This window comes from Bombus flavifrons, chromosome 14 (assembly GCF_040668555.2).
Source record: "Bombus flavifrons isolate JBK064 chromosome 14, iyBomFlav1_principal, whole genome shotgun sequence".
Classification (NCBI taxonomy): Eukaryota; Metazoa; Arthropoda; class Insecta; order Hymenoptera; family Apidae; genus Bombus; species Bombus flavifrons.
The window spans coordinates 9,943,123-9,965,565 of record NC_138455.1 but is presented as its reverse complement, the minus strand read 5'-3'; the positions used below and the strand labels follow the sequence as shown (position 1 = coordinate 9,965,565).

General features: G+C 37.5%; 2 long non-coding RNA genes across 2 annotated transcripts in view; one reads left to right on the top strand and one right to left on the bottom strand.

Moving 5' to 3' along the window:
* LOC138187152 (uncharacterized) overlaps nt 1–10,255 on the top strand; it is an 87,203-nt gene extending 76,948 nt beyond the window's left edge. The window contains exon 4 of the long non-coding RNA XR_011175098.1: nt 8,577–10,255. This is a non-coding gene — a long non-coding RNA (uncharacterized LOC138187152). The remainder of the gene's footprint in view (nt 1–8,576) is intronic.
* A 5,682-nt stretch (nt 10,256–15,937) lies between these two features.
* The window catches only part of LOC138187077 (uncharacterized), a 32,907-nt gene continuing 26,401 nt past the window's right edge, over nt 15,938–22,443 (bottom strand). The window contains exon 2 of the long non-coding RNA XR_011175082.1: nt 15,938–16,227. This is a non-coding gene — a long non-coding RNA (uncharacterized LOC138187077). The remainder of the gene's footprint in view (nt 16,228–22,443) is intronic.

Genomic DNA, 22,443 nt, shown 5'->3' with positions numbered 1-22,443 from the left:
TCCTTCGCGAGCGCAGGCCTCTTCGGCTTGCTCTGCACGCGTACCTTCACGCTCCTTCGATGTCCGACCGGTGGAGGTAGAATCGGTAGCTAAATGTAATGACGTTTAATCGAAGGCGATCGTTTCTCGATAATGTGCTAAAACACAGGGTTACACGAATCAGCTAAGCTTCTACATCTTGAAACTCCATCTTCGAATGATCAAATTTGGGGTACATTGCGAGACAGCTTTAGACTGTAATGCGATAAGCGGTGAGGAAAGAACGAGGGATTATTGGATAGTTTAGGATCAGCGAGAAAAGATATGAGGAATGAGAATATGATTTGAATAATACTATGGTAGTGTGCAAGAGCTAGTGGAATAAGGAACAAAATATATCTACCTATAGATAACGAGGAACAATTTTCATAGGACGTATGGATACTCCAACTTTATTTCTTATTTTCATTTTCATTTTATTTCTTATTTTCTCCTCTTCTTCCATTCGCTGGATTTTTGTTCGTTTTCGTAGTGATAGCGACCCTGTTTATCAAAATCAGAACGTTGATCGCGAAACTTGGTAACCCTGGTAGAAGCTGCATCGCGTGATTCGATCAATGGGATCGTGTAAAGTTCAGAGGAATCTATTTCGCACACGTCATAGTCGTTGCTGTGCCTGTGATTCGATTCGCGTCGTTAATTAAAACGAATTGTATTTGACGAGTGATCGTGCGTTTAATTGAATCGCGAAACCCTAGGGATCGATGATGCATCTTCGTGTCGCGTCGAACAAACGCGACTCATTTTCCATGCTTTAAGGGAATATTTTCATTTAGAAGGGGCGACAAATTATTTTCTTTCCTTGAATATACAGATTTCGGTTTGATTTGTTTTCCTTTCGGCAAATAGAACAACACGAATCGTGGCAATCATTCGTGCTGCGTTTACTGCAAACATGTAAACCTGTTTTTACGTGCCAAACTTTTAGTAAATCAAATGTTACACGAAATAATCTACAGAAATATTTAAATAGGTAACCTTAGGTACTAAAGCTTTTATATTTATTTTTGTAGGATTTTGTTGCCAAAATGGGGCCGGTTAAAAGGGTTTTGAACTATAGAATTGCTTTCTTCTAAGAAACATAAAATGTTTCCAATCCCATCACGTTCTTCTTTTGTGATCTTCAAACGTAATAGCTTCAATTAATTACATTCGTAGCAGATGTAAAAAGTAACCAAAGATATAAATTCTTTCAGTCTCTTCAAACACATTTTATATGATACAAAGGCTAGTACAAATTTCAAGAGATCACGTGACATATTTTAATACGTCAATGATCAATCTTCTTCATCCTTTCTTCGGGCGTTAGGTATGTCGAGCTGATTCCCCGCTGCGACAAAGGAATCTTCTCTGATTCGCGTGTAATCACCTTTGAGATTAGCCGAAAAACAAGCTGGAATCGTCTGGACGAGCGTTATAATCCAACACAATAGGGCTTACAACCGCGTTAAGACACGAACCCTGTGCATTGCCATTACAGCTTTATTTTCTTCGTGTCCTCGTTAATATTTATTGTCAATAGTGCACTGTTAATCACGACTGTAATCCGAGACGCGTAAACATGGACCAACAAGAAAAATACACGAAAGAATCCTGATAACAACCAAAAACTGCGAAACCGCTGAAGCAAATTACAAAAGTATTTATGAGCTTTTTAATAAATATAACATTTTACAGAACTGATCATGGATCTGGATAATTCAGCTCCGATAGTAATTTATAATAATAAAATAAAATACTTCAAGTATATCAGAAGCAAGTCTGCAAAAGAATTCAATCGTAGATACCAATGATGTAGCACAATTAATTGGAACAACACATAAAAATCAACTAACAGTAAGAATACGTAAAACAAGCTAAACAGCAACCAAAATAAAAACACATCATTTTAACGCATCATCGAACCAAGTATGTAGATACATACACTTTTAACTTATTGTTACCAATCATTTTGACAACCAAGCTCTATATACCAATAGTTTGTAATTACAAAATAAAATACTTCAAGTATATCAGAAGCAAGTCTGCAAAAGAATTTAATCGTAGATACCACGATGTAGCACAATTAATTGAAACAGCACGTAAAAGTCAAGTGACAGTCAGAATACGTAAAACAAGCTAAACAGCAACCAAAATAAAACCACATCATTTTAATGCATCATCGAACCAAGTATGTAGATACATACACTTTTAACTTATTGTTACCAATCATTTTGATAACCAAGCTCAATATACCAGTAGTTTGTAATTACAAAATAAAATACTTCAAGTATATCAGAAGCAAGTCTGCAAAAGAATTCAATCGTAGATACCAATGATGTAGCACAATTAATTGGAACAACACATAAAAATCAACTAACAGTAAGAATACGTAAAATAAGCTAAACAGCAACCAAAATAAAACCACATCATTTTAATGCATCATCGAACCAAGTATGTAGATACATACACTTTTAACTTATTGTTACCAATCATTTTGACAACCAAGCTCTATATACCAGTAGTTTATAATTACAAAATAAAATACTCCAAAGGCTAGAAATAAATCTTTTTTAAAAAAAAAGTTCAATTCTTCGTCAACGCATCGCAATTAATTAAATCACGCGGTAAAAGCCAGCTGCCGATAAAAACACACGAAACAGGCTAAGCAGCAACCAAAAAGAAATCGCTTTAACGCATCATCTTCGATCCACGTACACCTATTATCACGTTATCCGCAGACTATACGTTATACATACACAGTAACAGTATAGCGGAATCACTATTAATTGCATGGTACAGCGTCGGTATACCGGCTGGACGGTTAAACCGTGATCCGCGAGCGTTTTGAATTCATCTTCCGGAGGATTTAATCCTTCGCAGCTATCGCCTGTTTACAGGGAGCGCAGGATCCACCGCAGGGATAGCACGTGTCGTGATTGTAGTTTATGGGGAGCTGATTGCAGGAGCGTGGGACGGTTGCAAGATTGTGGATGGGCTGAGTCGCCAGGTCTCGTCGCCATTCACCAGTGCACTTACGTATCCAGGCATCGTGTCAGTGTTTCGTTTCGTAATCATTAAGATATGCATTATCCCTCTAATGACGAGCAGCCGTGTGCAACAGCGTGTCCGATCGTGGACTCCGCGCTTCGTTCTTCGCTTCTTCGAGAGGGTACATAAATTTCACGTAAAATGCCTGTACACGAGCCTCCTTCAGTCTCGGCTCTGATTAAAGTGAAACCGTGGCTGCATCTGTCCTATAAATTAATTGGTTCGGCATCATCCCTCGCTTTTGCCCTTTTCAATGTATTCCCTGTGTTTCCCCTTTTAATGGATTTGCCGAGGAGAACTGTCGAATGTTCGTATTGCTCCCTTAAATCATATTACGCGTCAATTCCTTTCGTGTTACTAGGTTACGCATCATGATGCAAATACATTTGCAGGCCATAAGTATCGCGACACTTATTCGTTATATTTGTCGGAAAAGTCTAATAAATTTTACGTTATAAAGCGTTGTGAGAATAAAGCAACTGGTTTGTAGTAAAATAATTAGGAAACGATAACAACGCAGAGTGTTCAACGTTTACTAAATATTAGGTCGTCCGAAAAGTTTCTTTTGTTTCATAAGGAAATAATGGATGCACAACATTTTCCGTTTTATATTATTTTGTCGAATCACGTATGATCCATTTTGTTCTATCAAAATAAAGATCACAACGTTCGACAGATTAAGTTTCGTGTTCGTATAAAGATGCATCATTGTAAAAGTCGAGTCTGTAAAAGAAAGACATTTTTCGGACAACCTAATACAATCAGGTTTCCTAATACGTAGATACTAATGGCCGCAGGTGTAAATATATATTTTCATTCAATTTTAAATCAAACTCTACACGTACAAAATAATTTGGAACTTTCGGGAAGCTACGAATAATACTATTATAGGGGATTCTCGGAACAGTCGATATCGAGACAAAAAGACAATTTGGTCGAATGGCAAGCAGTGAGAACGAAACTCTCAGGAGCAAGTTCCATCATCAGCGAACAGAGATCATTCAATTTCGAACGCTTGGTCCCAAGAGTGATTTTCAAAGACAGACTTGAATCTGCGCGTAGATCTAACCTGGCCAGAGGTTTCCAGGTGTCTATAGGTAAAATGATCAATCGGTCTATCGGGAATGATTCACCGGAAGTTCTCAAGAAAATGTCTGGCATCTATATCTTGGAAATTCGTGTAAAATGGGACGACTACAAAGAAACATTTCCAGTGGAATGTCGTTAGTAGACGCGTACATATATAAATATAAAAATTCAATATCTTGTAATTTCGTCTAAACTTTAATTTTATACCGAGTAAGCAGAATAACTGACGAATATGGAGTAAGCTTCCGATGTAAGCTCTATTCTATCGTATTTTCCTTAAACTAGAGAAATTCTCTTTCGATAGAAAACGTAATTAAGTCGTAAACGATTGCAGTAGAAACGTCAGTTGTAAACTTCTATTTCTTCTTCTTTTAATTTATATTTATTTTCCACTCGTAATGCACAAATTCAGCACTTCAAATCCTACGTAGTATCTTTTCCAAAAATATTCGACTAAAACGTTTCAATACGGTGCACACGGTTCTCCGAAAAAGTCCTGCTCCTCGTAAAATTAATCGTCATCGAGATCACGCCCACCAGGTTCTCGCGAGCAAATTGTTCCCAACTATAGTCGCGTCAGTAGGAGGGTAAACTGTCTCCACTGTGTGACACCGAGAGACTTGTCAAAATACGTCAATGCATAAGTAATAGTGCTGGTTCTGTCGCTTTTTGAGCCTCGGTCCCAAGAAACGGGAGACGAGTGAGCCGCGCCCCGGCCCAAGAAAAGGGGTGAATGGATGACAATTAGGTGAATCGTTGTCCTCCGGGAATATTTCCACGAGCAGCAGGCCTCGTCTACCATGTGTCCCTTCAAAGATTCAAAGATTCCAAATATTTCAGTGAAAAACTGAAACTCTCTGGGGATAGCGACAAACCATCGGTAAATCCCATACAATTGAAGCAATGTTACGAGTCAAATTTTACAAACCACAAATTACAAGTTAATCGGTATTAATAAATTCTAACAAAGAACCATCTGCAAGTGAATATCAAGAACTATGCAAATCATTTTACTCGAATTGCGCTGTCAGAAATTGAACGACGTATTGACACTAATATAGATGTATTTTACCGTTATTACACAGCAATGACTCGTAATGCACCGATGAATAGCTACTTTGGATTCATAATATCTGTATACTATTCGTAGTAATTCCACCGAATGGTTTGAAGGATTACGCAGTCTTAACTAGATAAGAAATCGATGCAACGTGCAATAAGTGAAAAAATATTTTCATTCATCCATAAAGACTATTGCCTCTACCTATGATAGAGTGACCTAAGAAAGGTCAGTAAAAACTCATGTGCCTCAAGATCTAACACGTATATTCAATAGATGCAGTCAACGAACCACACGTAACATGACCAAAAAAGCGCTGGCAAACGGTTCTGACAGAGCAAATGATTCAACAAAACTATCAGCCGCGACCGGCTACATCGTTGAAACGGCTCGTTTCGTCATCCTCTTCCCTCTCGCGCAACCTGGCCAGCTAATATCTCAATCGTTAAAGTGGTTTTCGTCGGTGGCTGGGTATCCACCTATGCACCTATATAGCAATAACCTATACTAAAGTATATTACACGAGCGTGGCTCGATAATACGTGGCCATTTTCATTTACCAGTCAGGCAAGCCGCGTATAGGCAGAGGGAACGCGCATTGGCAGCTTCGGAGAGAACTGGTACATCTGTACCACGCGAACAGAGAGAAAAGGAAGAAGATAGAAAGAGAGGCCGGAGTCGTCAGAAAAGCACCGGCCATTACGAGTGTTACAGCGGCGGTTCGCGCGGCGCGTCAAAGAGCGCTCATTAAATGCTGGCAATTAACTGCGGGCCAAGCTCTTGAAGGTTCTCCTCGAGAACGAAGCTAGAGCTTCGTTCTTTTCCTCTTTCTCTCTCGTCGCGTCCGCTCGTGGCTTCTCTCTTATGCACGCGCTTTCCACGTCGAGCCTCGCAGCTGTAAAAGCGACCCACAACTATACGTATACACAAATCGACCCACACAGCTTAATGCAACCCCCTTGCCAACAACAACTATCGACATGCGACCCATCTATCACGTAGTTATTTAACGCTGTGCAACTTGACACGATAGAAGAGAGAATTTTTGATGAATCGTAGAACTTTCGTATTTCGAAAGAATTTTCGTATTTCGGGATAAGTTGATAATGGAATTGTTGGAAATATTAAATATTAAGATATCAGCGTACGGTTCATCTATCATACACGCCAGTGGTGGAAATCTAGCACAGTGTAGCTTATCTTAGGTTCCCGGTGGACTTGCGGTTTAATTTGGTGATCCATCGCGTATGGATGTTAAAATTTAGTCGAGTAAATCTATTTCGTTAGGTTTTTTCATTAGATTTCCACCGGTTCGATAATAATCATGTTGATAGAAGATATGTATGTATAGGAGAAATTGTGATTAGTTAAATTTATCATACAGCTAGTGTGTGATAGTAGTAGTTTTGCAATTGCTGCTAATAATTACTTTAGTAAACGGAAATTCGTTTGCAAAACTGTGCGAAAGATGGTGCACATATTTCCAACTATGTTCGCAAGTTTCGAGCTTAGCCGACGGAAAATGAAATTCGAACGAGAATTTGCATCTATCGAGTAATATGGAATTTGTTAATTTTTATATAAGCATTTCCTGAATCAAAAAGAAAGTGGGAAGAGAGCCGAAGGTCTAATTTGAGGGACGCGATTATAAAAGTTCACAAATTAATCTTTTTAATTAGTTTTTTTTACAAAATAAAAATTTGATCGAAACGTGGACATACTATGACCATCTAGCGGCAGAGAATGAAGTAATTTCCTCATGACGAAATTAAAAGATCAAACTTTCCTTACAAGCCTAATTTTTTAATTATTTACGAATTAAATAGAAACTTTAACTTTGTAATTGATTAATTATATACATGTAATTAATGCAGGTTCCTATGGATATAATGGAGCCATCTGGCAGCGAATCAGTGAACACTAACCAGTAGTAAAAGTATCAGTGGTTCATCATAGATGGCGCGACCAGATTATTTTAGTTGTTTATATTTATTTATGTACATATATATATATAGATAAGCATAATACGAAAAGTATTTATTTTATTATAAAGTACCATTGAATTTTGTAACTATATTTCTCGAAAACGTTGATCAATACATACATATTTATAAAAAAATTACACCATTAATATTGAAATATTTTCATGAGTCACTGTATGTATAATAATATATAATATATACGTACATATGTATATACATATTTGCTTGACGTTCTATCTGCGAAATACGATATGTTCGGAGATAGATACACTTCCAACATTTGTTGATTCAAACGCGGTCGATTTGCCGCCAGTCGAAACATCCCCACCCCAGTACGAAAGTTGCCTGGCGAAACTGCGGGTTGCGGGGCAGTCGATTATGGAAGCTTGTTGCGTGAAGATGTACGAATTGACATTTCTGATACGTATCCTGTCAATTGCGTATTACACATTTGTACTGCTTATCCTGCTGCCATCATATACTACTACGAGGCATCAGGTTTGTTTTATTACATACGTTTATTATTATAACAAAACCAAGTATTCTTTTGGGTTCTTTTTTATTTTTCCTTTGATCGTACGTTGACTGTTACTTATCGATAGTTTGTACTTTCTGCGTCTGAATTAGATTTTATATTCGATCGTTATTTCTTTTTAATGTATTTGATTATACTTTTGTATATTTATATTAAATTATTTGTCTTCTTTTGTACAGGTTGTTGGTTAATGATGTGGTTGGCACGAAAGGAATATAAATTCGAAATATGGACGAAATATGCAACGAAATATAGAACGACATATCGACGAAATATAACATAGACGAAAATATGGCGATTCTCGATTAATTTGATGGCTTCCGGTGATTTGGTAATATTTCATTCATTTTAATGAAAGCAATCACGTTTGTATTGTCTTTTCATTGAATCATTGAAAATATTTAGTGTACAGTTATTTTTTTCGTGATACATATATGATATATATAATGGGATAATTAACAATTTCATACTTTTTTTGAGAGTATGAAGATTTTTAAGATGCAAGACAGGAAAGTTTTAGGATGCAATTAGAAAAGATTATACTAATCGCATTGTTAGATCGAATATATCGAATAATTTCTTTGTTATAAATGAATTATAAGAATTATTTCATTGTTTTAACCTATATATTCCAAAATATATTTGTAAATAATTAAACACAGAAGATTTTCATATTTACAGTAAATATGTTGAATTTTGCTGCATTTCCCGCACAATTTTTTACCGAGGCAATATTGGACTTTCTCAATCTTATGAAAATCAGGTTTTCATTATTTTACATTTTTCAAGTAATCGACACCGTCTTTAAAAACAAATTATAATATTCTACGCTTTGTTACAGGTTTCTTCTAGCCTTCACTTGTTCCATCGAAATCGACGATCCCGAATTGATGATTGCGGCTTAATCACGACTTCCTTCAGGATACAACAATATCGATGATAACGTTCTTCGCATTTAATGGTGAGTCGCATGCATTTTTCTTCCTCTGGTCACTCAATCATGTCGTAGGATGAAAGGTCCGAATCAGCACGGGTGATTGGTTGTATAAGTAGAATTTTTGAGGAGCATAGTGACCCCGGGTATTTATTATACCCGTGAGTAGTAACATTTTGTGGTCTATATTTTATTTATTAATTCAGGATAGGTTTTCTTGCACAACGCATTTTAATGTATTATTTTATAATTATTATATTACTAGACATAATTAATATATATATATATATATATATACATATCATTGAAAATTACACAATATATTCAATACAATTATTTATAAAATTAAATTATATTCAGTATTACTATATATTTATAAAGTCCAAATATTCATATGAATATATATATGAGTATTGAAATAAACGACAAAATGACTTCGTTTAAGTATTTTGTAGTGAAGAAGTCTGATACCCTCAGACTTCGTTAATATGCAAAATTCAATTATGACTAAAGTTATTATAATGCTGATGAAGATTATAAATAATATTTATTTTAATCTTTTACTTAACGATGGTATGGAACAGTTTTATTATTTAAGTATACACAGTATAGTTTCAGTAAAAATATGAAATAGAGAAGTATATGTTTAAGTATAACTTTGTCTGCCCGTTATGACGGATATTACTAATTTCACGTGCAAGAAAACACTTCGCGACAGGCTGATTTCAGAATCAAAACGGGTTTTAAACGTTTCTTTGTGTTTTTAAAAATGTGTTTTGATAAAGATATCGCCTGAGGATATTTCGAGTAATAAAGTTCATTTAGAGTCCATTGTTATTTATTCATATAAATATTATTTGCATTGTATCTTAATTTATGTTTAATAAATATGTACATTTTTCATTAATTTCCTTCATTCTAGCATAATAGTTTAATTTTTCATTAAAATAATGAAGTAAAATACAGGATAGAATTATTAAAATTTGAAGTGAAATTAGATTGCAAAATCGAAGAATATTAGCCTGTTAGATACAAAATATAATAAATAGGCTAATCATATTTTTAGCATAGGATTTCCAGGTTTAACCCCTTCCATGTTCATTGTCGGAATCTCACTCACGTGCCCAGGTGCGTCTTGGGTGGGAGAAAGGCAATGGACATGATGAGTAGTCTATAAGCTTAACAATTTTTTCAGCGACTGACGTTGCGTTAGCGTATCGTGCACGACGTATTTTCTACTGAGTGTGTATGTGGTTAGGCTGTGGAATTGGAATCCAATTATCATTGGAAATAACAGTGTTAGTAAATAGGTATAGTGGATGTTAATATTAATATTACTAATCTCAGTATTAAACTACAATGATAATTACATTGATTAAAATACGATGACCTATTCCACTCAAATTATTTCTTTAGATGACGATAGATATACATGATTATATACAATTATATGTATTTAATTAAAATCTAAATTTAAATATAGTTGAATAATTAAAGTTGAAATATACAGAATATTTTTACGCAATGATCGCTAGCCATCGTCAATCGATTTCAGGAAAATGTACATTAGAGCGTGAAAGTTGTATGCCTAAGCTAACCCCAACCTAACTCCGGTGTCGGAGGCGTCCCGGGACGTCTCTCTAGTGTAGGCTCTTGCGCCCGGGTTATGTGTGAGAACCGTAGTGTGAGTGTGTTGGTGTGTTGTCTGTTTTGCTATTTTTTAAATATAGGGCTAGGTAGGATAGGTAGCATACTTTCCGGTGTGAATATTATAAGTAGGTAGGGCCAGGCAGGTTGACACAGTCTCTGGTCGGGTAGGCGCGATTTTGCTTGTCCAACCTGTTTCAGGAAATTTGATTTGAAAAATCGACGACGAAGCTGGCATCACGAATGGAGCATACCATTTGTCTTGAGCCTTGCCTACTGATTTTTCGAATATCGCGGTCGTGGTCGCGAGTACGGAGTAGGTTCCGAAACGAACGTTTATTGCTCGAGTACGCACATGCGGACAGCGATACACGGGGAATAGCATCCGCGGTTTATCTTTTTATTTCACCTGTTATTTTTTATTTTGCGATTAGAAAGACTCGAGCTAGATTTAAGTTTTAGCGGGCATTACGCCCGAAGAAAGAAGAGGTTATGAGCCGAAGAGGCCCGACAAACTGCCATTCAAGAGGGCAACTACTAATGGCTCTGCATCCTCTGGGTCATCCAGAGCATGGAAAGTCATTCTCGTTACTACTTTGTCACTATGCTCAATTTTAGTATTTATAGTAGTAGTAGTAGTTCTTTTTTTCTTTTTTGACCGATGTATATATCGGTCCATCATCACATTGGGCAAATCGCGGTTTTTCTTATTAGTGTCGCGAGAGATTAATTACGGGTTGAATTAGAGTTGCGAAATAATATCGCGGCTTTTTATTAGTGTCGCGAGAGAATGATTACGGTTTGAATTAGAGTTGCGATAAAATGATAATCGAGGTTGCTTTAGAGTTGCGAATTATGATATCGCCATTTTCTTTTGCAATTTTTATTATGAATCTTCAGAATTTCTGACAGAGTAATACGTATTAGTTTTCCTTGTTTCCTTTACAATTTTTCCTTCATTTAAAATTAGATTTTAAAGTATTAACGTTTGATTAATTTTATAGCATTGCAATTTATACTTGCACAATAAAATATTGTTTCTTCATATATGGATATTAATTTTATTTTTACCTTAAAAATTAGTGTTGCGGCATTCCATCGCGATTGTTTTAATTAATATTCTAGTTAGAATTGCGTCGATGAATGATCGCGTTTTTTATAGTAGTGTTGCGCTTATATTATGCCCAATGCCCAGTCCTATTTCACTGGATTGAAGAAGCACGTTCCTGTTTCTGGATCATGTGACGCAGTTATACCAGCAGCCTCCCAAATGGCTGCATTGGACGTCTCGATATTAGTGTTGCGAATACTGAAATATGAGTGCATAGATTACTATTTATTATTAAAATATCCAACATTTATTTGCGGAAGTTTCCCCTTTATTTTTATTTTTTTATTTTCATTAGTGAATTAATTAATATTGCAACTATTGTATGGAGCACTGTTCGTGTATTTATCTTGAGAATTTTCTATTCTATACATGAATTTAGTAAATTGGTGTTGCGAAGAAGAAAAGGTAGTCCACTCACGGTTTATTGCTCGGGATTATATCGAGTGGATAATGACCATATTTTGCTGGCCCTTCTGGCTTTTGATTTATTCTCCTTTTCAGGGTCTACCGAGAAATCTCTAGATCTCTAATAGGTAGGGCTTATAGGGAAACCTTTAGATTTTTTATAGCTAGGTTTAAGGGAATTTTTATATTCTTGATCGGTAAGATTTCTGAAGCCACTCTGTGCCTTTATTATGTTCGGATATGTATGTATTATGCAGGGCTTACGAAGACACCTTTAGGTTCCTAATTAAATTATTGAAATTAAATTAGATGTTCTATCAGGTAGAGTTTTTCAAATTTGATGGGACAGGAACTAGATGGAACGTTTGTGAGTCAGGTGCGTGGTTCTATAGAGTACCTTTACTGCTAAAAAGCAATGCTTTCTAGAAGCATTAATCCATTCCTAATAAGTACTTTAATATTTAATTAATTTATACATGTATTTAATTATTCATGCATAATTAACAGTAATGTTTAAGTAGATAAGGTAGTGTAAGTAGATAAATAGTATAATTCTTTATGAAACGCATCATTCTCTTTTTTAAAATAATTTTACCAGAGACGAGGAACAGGAATAGACGTGATATTCAGTGCTTGTTCGACTCTCACATTTTGCGGGTCGCACGACCTCTCCATACCATTTTCGTGTCGCATGCGAAGTTATTATTTCAGTTTAATACTGGTTTGAATTAAAACTACAATCTTGTACGAAATTATAAATAGAATATAAAACAGGATATCCAATACTCGTAACGAAATATAATTCTATCTTGCTACAATACTTCAGTAAACATAACACACTATCAAAATAATAAATTGCTGTACTGTAAAGTACTGTAATAAGAATTAAATGAATCTTTTAATTTAAGTTTCCTACTTTCCTATTTTCATCTTTGTATTCTCAAACCAATAATTAATTATATATTACCAAGTATAGGTAATCTTATTCACCATCAGAAACTCGTAATACAATCTTTCGATGAAACCGTTTCGATAATTTATAGATAACGAACAGACGGTGTACCTCGATGTCCTTATGATATCCCACTCTGCCTCACGGTAAATTCTCTTCGTGCCTTGTGGTGCTCTAAACTGGACCAACAGTGTCTCGCGTAGCAGTCAAGTGTAGATCATCCAAAATTCTCTTCGTGGCTTTTGTCCCACGGTGTCTGACGGGGTTCAACGGTTTCCCATGGTGTCCCACGGTATTCCATGCTGCCCCACGGTTTTCCATGGTATCCCACGATGGCCCACGATGGCCCACTGTGATCCACGTTGCAGTCCAGTCTACATCATCCAAAATACTCTTCGTAACTTTTGGTGATTCAAACTGGATTGTATTAGCGTAGTTCTTGGCTTGGTATCGTTTTCCAAAGATTAGTCAACTGATTAATTTTTGGAAAACGATGCCAATTACCAGATCTCACCACGAGGAGGTGACTACGCGCGAAACCCGCCCATGAGTTATTTAACATTACACATCGATCTCGACCTTAAACCTATTGGCAAGGAAGCTGAGTTCAGACTCTACGTGATCATGGGCCTGCGTGAAGAGATGGTTGTTTCGTAGCCTAACTGCGAAACACATATCTCCAACGCATCGCTTACATGAATCTTTACAAATGTAGAACAACATACATGACACAACATCTTCTCTTACACAACGGTTACATCGACCAATACAAATATCGTACAATAATTCGCAACCCTGCTGGCAGCTTTCGGCATCAGAGACACATTTGCCTAACTTGGAAAGAGAGAAAGAAAATGTAGCTACTTACACTGTATATACAATTTCGTGTCTTGCAAAAGCGACATACTAGTCGTTGTACTAAACTGTTTAACATGTTATTTTCGCGACTCTAAACTCTTGAAGGTATTAGAAAGAAACTCTAACATGACCGTAATAAGCTTCTCTGAAAAATGGGAAAACACGAAGAAATCCGAAGAATCAGACGATAAAAGAAAAATCACGGTGCGTCCAAAACGAACGAGATCGCGATCTCTCTAAAGAATTAACAGACCTACGCAACGTAGAACCGTGCATCGGACAACCCTATGGATCAGCGGAAAGTCCTTCGCTCTATTCCTGTTTCGCCGTTCGAAACTTAAGTAAGTCTCGGTCGATGGTGCCGACCGATGATACCAGTGATCCACTGGTGGCGGGGCCGAACAGGATTACGGAGGACGTGAAATTACAGGTCTCTGACCTAGTATCGAAGTATCAATCGGACAGGATTGCAGATCCACAACTGAATTCCCAACAGATTCGAAAGCATCACCGGCGCGACGACAGCTCCCCCGATCCCACCCAAACATCGAGCAGTCACCAGAACAGACGCGTCCTTGGGACGACTTACAAATTGAAAGAGCTATGGAGTACACGTTTGCCTGCATGCACCCGGAATATGCGCGAGAGACCATGCCATGTGATCATGTATTTACATCATTGATTTAAAAGTAAGGAATTGATGGTATTGTTTTAGATTAATTATCAGGATAATTAATTTATTATTTTAATTTTTTTTTTAAATTTCACACTCCAGCAGGATATTGTATAACCATTTATAAACTTTCATAATTAAATTCCAAGTATACAAAACGGAGCACATTCAAACGATCACATAATGGAAATGTAGCGAGTACCCCTTTCAGATAATTACAATCGTCGCGACGCAACGTTATGAATTATAAAGAGCATGAAAAACACTGATATTTTTCGATGTCGGTATTTCAGAACACGCGATACAGAGTCCCATATAATATCACCAATTATTTGTAATAGTGAATGTGTGAAATATCGATACATATACGAATTACCATCTCACAGAGAATTATAATATAAATGTAATTTAGTTTTAGGTTTAACTCAATCTTTACTTTCAGTTTTAAATTTCCGCTTCGGTCGTTCTTAAAGATGTTTTTGTTGTTTGTTTTCCATAACGATCAAAGAACTAATATTTTGCAAATGAATGGCAAAGCAGGATTTGTCCGAATTCTTTTATGCAAAATCAGTAATATTTTGGGAAAGAGGAGGGGTGATGTTACCGTAGAAGTGAAAGTTGCTATTCAGAGTAATTTACCCAGTGAACTCGGTGGTTTTCTTACCATGTTAATATCGTTCTCGACGTAACCGATTTAGCATGACGTAGGTTAAGGACCTTAGCGGTATTTGGTATTACAGTTGACTCGTCTTCATTCTGACTCCTTTAATTAATTTCCACTAGGGGTGTCTGCAATAAATTCATCTATAATAAAACTTGAATAAAATAGAACATTCAATATCTTGTTTGTGATTTTTATATAGATAGTAATGTTTCCATGTTTCTTGTAGCTTTTTAATAAGGAAGATATTTGTTTAAAAGATATACAATAAATACATAATTGTTGATAGATAAAACTTTATAAAATTGTCGATATTTGATATTTCGCGTAAATTGTCGTATATTAAAAGTAGGAAATATTATAAATTTCTGAAGTGAACACTATTATTATAGCCATTATCTACTGAAGATAACATTCAATAGTTCGATAAAATTCCTGCTAGACAAGGCTAGGTATTTATCACTATGTTATGATACAGTAATTACTGTAATATTCGAACAAACGTATTCAAATATTTTTCAGTAATAACTATAATATATCGCCGAAAAGACCGTGTCTTACACATACATATTTATTTCTGTATGCATATATGCTTATCAGCGACAAAACATAATGTAATATAAGTACTTATTAGCAATGCGTTATGGTAATTATATTATATTATTTTCTCCATAAATACTGACTTTCTCAGCATACCTGCTGTTTATTGTCACAATATTAGCATATGTATATGTTTTATACATATGTTATATATTGCAAACAAAAAATAACAGCATTGATAATAGCTGAGATATAAAAAATTGTTCTTGTCAGTATTATGTCACCTTGTCATTTTTTAATATATTACTTTTCTTACTTTTACTAACTGTTGTTCAATTATCTCGAGTAAATTAATATTGTTACATCGTTCGTGTTATGAAATGGATAAAAAGTTTAGTTTGAGAACATGTATTCCTCTAAGTTCAATGCAAGTCAATTTATGCGATATATATGTTTGTAAATGACCGTCACCTTTGTTAGACACATTTCTAAAACTACACGTACAAACGAATAATACTACGTTACTACAAAAATTGCATATCGTGATAAAATTGTAGATCTTTATCGTTATACTAATAAAAATGGAAAATAAAATATGCCGGGTAAGTAGACACCGTGCCACGGACGTACAGTGCAATTTTTCCTGTCATATTCTACTAATATCCATTTCATCGGTTCTAACTTCTTCATTCAAAGAAAACAAATTTTCAGCTGCTAGTACCGCTTCAATCTCGTGATATGTTTTTCCTCTCGTTTCCGGTAAATATAGGGCCACCATCACAGATGATATGGCGCATGATATCGAAGAGAAAAAGTAAATCTTATCGAACGCTACAATATCTGGAAATACTTGATGCAGTAACGACCCGATAAGAACAATTGCACCATCGAAAATCACAACGATGGCACCAACAAAGCCTTTTAGTTTCGTAGGAAATAAGTCGCATAGGAGAACATTGGGTAATGTACCTAATCCAATTTGAAACATTACTTCATATACAATTAGGTCGGCAACGGGAACAGCAGAGGCGAGGGTATCGCCAGACTCATATTGAACGAACAGAAGATAAGTTGCTAGAATACTCAATGTAAGACACGACCCAAGCGTAGACACAATCAAAAGTTTTCTTCTTCCAAGACATTCCACTGTAAAGGTGGATAAAGTGCCAGATGTAAGGTCGATAGTCAGGACCAAAATCGTCGCTACGTTTGATTCAATACCGATCGTTGTTTTGCTAAACAACACCTCCAGATACCGCATAGTGACGAAGTTTCCGCCAAGTTGTTGTGCCATGATTAAGACAAGCATGATAAGCAGAGCTCTCCTGTTGCTTCCTTGTAGTATTGATCGCAGCTTGTTTAAACAGGTATATTTAGTTCCATCCACGTGTGGCTCAAGTATGGCCGTTGATGCTCGTGAATACACAGTGGGTTGTGTGCGTAAATCGCTTCTGGATCGCGATTGTATTTCGCATATGTGGTCTGAGCTTATTTCGCTTGTGGATGGTCCGTGTACTTCGCTTGTGGATGGTTGGTCTATTTGGCTTGTGGATAATCGGTGTAATTCGCTTGTGGATTGTGAGTGTACTTCGCTTGTGGATGGTCGATGTACTTCGCTTGAGGATGGTTGATGTACTTCGCTTGTGGATGGTCGATGTACTTCGCTTGAGGATGGTTGATGTACTTCGCTTGTGGATGGTCGGTGTACTTCGCTTGTGGATGGTCGGTGTAATTCGCTTGTGGATTGTGAGTGTAATTCGCTTGTGGATGGTCGGTGTACTTCGCTTGTGGATGGTCGATGTACTTCGCTTGTGAATGTTGGGTGTACCTCGCTTGTGGATGGTTGATGTACTTCCCTCGTGGAAGGTGGGTGTACTTCGCTTGTTGATGGTCGGTGTACTTCGCTTGTGGATGGTGTGTGTAATTCGCTCGTGGATGGTGTGTGTAATTCGCTCGTGGTTTGTGAGTGTAATTCGCTTGTGGGTGGTCGGTGTACTTCGCTTGTTGATGGTCGATGTACTTCGCTTGTGGATAGTGGGTGTACCTCGCTTCTGTATGGTTGATGTACTTCGCTTGTGAATGGTCGGTGTACTTCGCTTGTGGATGGTGGGTGTACTTCGCTTGCTGATGGCCGGTGTACTTCGCTTGTGGATGGTGTGTGTAATTCGCTTGTGGATGGTCGGTGTAATTCGCTTGTGGATGGTCGGTGTACATCGCTTGTGGATGGTGGGTGTAATTCGCTTGTGGTTTGTGAGTGTAATTCGCTTGTGGATGGTCGGTGTACTTTGCTTGTGGATGGTCGATGTACTTCGCTTGTGTATGTTCGGTGTACTTCGCTTGTGGATGGCCGATGTACTTCGCTTGTGGATGGTCGGTGTACTTCGCTTGTGGATGGTGTGTGTAATTCGCTTGTGGATGGTCGGTGTAATTCGCTTGTGGATGGTCGGTGTACATCGCTTGTGGATGGTCGGTGTACATCGCTTGTGGATGGTCGGTGTACATCGCTTGTGGATGGTGGGTGTAATTCGCTTGTGGTTTGTGAGTGTAATTCGCTTGTGGTTTGTGAGTGTAATTCGCTTGTGGATGGTCGGTGTACTTTGCTTGTGGATGGTCGATGTACTTCGCTTGTGTATGTTCGGTGTACTTCGCTTGTGGATGGTCGGTGTACTTCGCTTGTGGATGGCCGGTGTACTTCGCTTGTGGATGGTCGATGTACTTCGCTTGTGGATGGTCGGTGTACTTCGCTTGTGGATGGTCGGTGTAATTCGCTTGTGGATTGTGAGTGTAATTCGCGCGAGATTTGGACCGGTAATCCGGACGAGTCGCGCGAGTATTCTACGCGTAATTCGCCCGTGAGTTGTATGCTTACTTCGCATTTGAATTTTGATTGTACTGAGGATGTTGATTGTGAGGGTGAATCGCTACTGGATGGTAAGTGTAAATCGGACGTGGCTTCTGTGCCTACTACTTCCCGTGTGGGGTCTGAGTGTGTTTCGCGTATGGATTGTGAGGGTAAGTTGCTTCTGTGCGGTGGGAGTAAATCGCTACTTGATGGTGAGGGGAAATTGAAACTGTACGGTGGGGGTAAATCGCTTCTTGATGCTGAAGGCAAATTGATACTGTACGGTTGGGCCTCATCATACGGTGGGGGCGCATCGATGCGGTACGGTGGGGGCGCATTGCTTCTGTACGGTGGGTGTAAATCGCTTCCTGATTCTGAGGATAAATCACTTCTGAATTGTTGGTGTAATCCGTATCTGGCTTCTGCGCGTAGAGCACGTAGCTCGATTTTCACTCTTTCAGGATCTTCGATGCCTTTGTAATATGCTATCGACTTGCGTGCTTGCGCCTTTTGACCTTTTGCCACCAAGAAATACGGAGTTTCGCGTAAGAACATGAGCGGCAAGATGGATATACCTGATATTACTATAAGAGCCAGCAGGTGTGACGTATACGTCAGCGAGTGTTCTAGAGCGTAGGTTAATAGTGACCCGGTATATACGTTCGCTGCGATTAAAACACTTATGGATCCTCTGTATTCGATGTCGGCGACTTCTGACACGAACATAGGATTTATCGTGCGGGCAATACCTACGCCTATACCGAGGATCCCCCGAGCAAGGTATAGCGTTTGCACAGAAGTTGCGGTGTACATTTCTAACCAGCCGAAGGTGAACATTGCGCTGCATAGAAGGAGGCAGTATTTACGACCGATGCGATCGGCCAACTTCGCAGCCACAAGTGCACCGATCATTGAACTAAGTACTGTCAAAGAGACGCTCCATGAATATTCATCGCGTGTTAACGTTAGTGGCACGTCGCCGTTTCCAGATGTTAGACGGAGAAATGAAATGTTTGTCCATCCGTTGATTGTGCCGACTATGACCATGGTTAGCGTTGCTGGAATGAGAAACAGATAATGCTATATATAGCATATGTTAATTTTTTTTCTATTTATTTATTTAAATTTTACGATTTGTCCAGTAGGACATTTGGTAAAATGTTATATCTTGGTGTTGTAATAATATAGCATGTGGGTGGTTACCCCCAGCGGGGTACCATCTTCGTGTTTGTAGGTTGTGTCCTTTGTGAGATCTGTTGGGTGTTTCCTTTTTAGTCTTCCTTCTATGTTTGATGTGTTGATCGTTTCCGCTGCTAGCCGATTCGGGTTCGTTGCTACTCTCTCTGTACCTTCTTGCGTATCTGCTAATCTCCTCCTTGACCGTTGGTATTCCGAGGTCTTTCCGTATATCTTTGTTTCTGACGTACCATGGTGCGTTTACTATTGTTCTGAGGATTTTAGCTTGGATTGTCTCTATTTTGTTTATATGGCTCATTGCTGCTGTTCCCCATAGTGGTATTCCGTACGTCCAGACTGGTTTTATAATTGTTTTGTATATTTTTAATTTGTTTTCTATGCTTAGTTTTGATTTTCGACTTGTTAACCATTGCATTTGTTTCCTTGCTGTCTGTATTTTGTATATTATTGATTTAATATGTTGTTTCTATGTAAATCGTGTATCTAGGTGGAGTCCTAGGTATTTGACTTGCCTTGTTTGTGTTATTTGCGTGCCGTTTAGTATAATGTTTGGTGGTATCTGTTTTCGCAGTGTGAATGTAATGTGGTTGCATTTATCGGGGTTTGCTTTAATTTGTTTATCTTGAAGCCACTTTTCTATTTTTATGATATGTTCTTGTAGTAATGTGACTGCTGTTACAGGGTTCGTGTGCCTAACTAGTACAGTTGTGTCATCCGCAAATGTCAATATTTTGCTATTGGTAGTTGTTGGTATGTTGGCCGTGTATAATGTTGTATAGCATTGGTCCTAGGACGCTTCCTTGCGGAACCCCTGCCTTGATATATTTAACTTCAGAGCATGTATCTTTAATTTTTACTATAAAGGTTCTGCTGCTTAAGTACGATTTTAATAAATGGTATATTTGTTCCGGGAATTGTTTCCTAATTGTTTGTAGAAGGCTATCGTGGTTTATTTTATCGAATGCCTTCTCTATGTCTATAAAGAGTGCTGTACAGTATTCTTTGCTTTCTAGTGCTGTTATTACTTCGTTAGTGAGTCTGTGCATTTGCTCTATCGTAGAGTGTTTGTTTCTGAATCCAAATTGGTGATCTGGTATCAGTTTTTCCTTATCTATTATTTGTTTTAAGCGGGTGTAAATTATTTTTTCTAGTATTTTGGATAGTACAGGAAGTAGTGAAATTGGTCTGTATGATGCTGTTTGGTGTGGGTCTTTGCCTGGCTTAGGTAGCATTTTGATCTGTGCTAGTTTCCATAGTTTAGGATAGTATTGGATTCTTAATATTGCATCGTAAATTATTGTGATTAGTCGTACCGCTTTTGGATGTAGGTTGTTTAGTATTTTACCATTGATTAGGTCGATTCCTGGTGCTTTATTGTTTTTTGTTTTTTCGATTATGTTTCTAATTTCTTGTGCTGTTGTTTTAGGTATGATGTAGTGTTCGTCAGTTGAGGTACTAGTGGTTACTGCATCCTCGTCGGTATGACAATTGAGGTTGCTGTTATTGATATTATGGGGTGTGAATGTGTTGCTTAGGTGGTTGGCAAATTCTTCTGCTTGTTCTTCATTGGTCCTTGCCCATGTGTTATCTGCTTTTCTGATTGCTGGGACTAGTTTTATTGGCTTCTTTATTTTTTTTATTGTTTTCCATAGGGAGTAGTTGGTGTTCTCGTGAGCGGATAGTGACTCTATGAATTTTGTGAACTTGTTGTTGTTGTGTTCTTTTATTTTGTTTTTTATTTCTTTTGCAAGTTTGTTCAGGCGTTTTTTGTTTTCTTTTCTTTTGTTTTTTCTTTTTTTGTTTTTCTATGTTTTTGCCATTTTGCTTTCGCTTTTCTTTTTTCTCTGATTTTTTCGAGGATGTCTGGCGGAATGATTTTTGTTTGTCTATTTGTTGACTCAGGTATGGTGGTTGCCCATGCTGCTTCCTGAATAGTTTCTGTAAGTGTTGTTACTGCTTGTTCGATATGTTCAGGTGTTTTCAATGGGATGTTGCAGTTGATTTTGCTCTCAATTATTTCTTTAAATGTTTGCCAATTGGTTGTTTTATTGCATAGTGTCTCTGAATTGTTTTGAAGTTTTGGTTCTTTTCTATATGTAATTATTATGGGTGTATGGTCGGAGCTAAGCTCGAGGCTGGGTGCTATATTTAGTTTATTTGCGTTTAGTCCCTTTGTAACTGCAAAATCAAGTAGGTTAGGTGTCTTGCTCAGGTCTGTCGGCCAGTATGTCGGTCTTCCTGTGGATAATATATTGAGGTTATTGTTTCTAATGTATTTTTCCAAGGTTCTACCTCGAGGTGTAGTGATTCTTGATCCCCATATTGTGTGCTTTGCATTGTAGTCTCCCGCTGCGATAAACTTATCACCTAATTGTTGAAAGTACTCTTCCCACTTTTGAGGTGTAATTTTGTTTCTCGGCGGTATGTATACTGCTGACAACTGAAAATGGTTGCTGCTAGTTTGTACTGTAACGGTGGTTGCTTGTATATGTTCCTTACTGACTTGGCTGTGTAGGTGATGTTTAATGTCGCTTTTTATTATTACTGCGGTCCCTCCGTGTGCTTTTCCTGAGGGATGCTTGGTGTCATAAATGGTGTGGTACGGAATCTTTAAATAACTTTTTGTAGTGAAGTGCGTTTCTGATACGAGTAGTATATCTATGTTATTATTGTGCAGGTATGTTTTAGTTTCTAGGGCCCTTTGTTGTAGGCCGTTAGAGTTCCAGAGTTCAGTTTGTGAGTAGTTGTAGCATAAGTGTTATTTGTTCCGTTTGCTGTCTGAGGGTTGCGTTTTGTTCGATTATCATTTTTGTAAGTATATCAGTATTTTTAATTGATTGTTTTAGTAGTTCTTTGATTTCTGTAGTGTCTTCGGTGTTGTTGCTTTG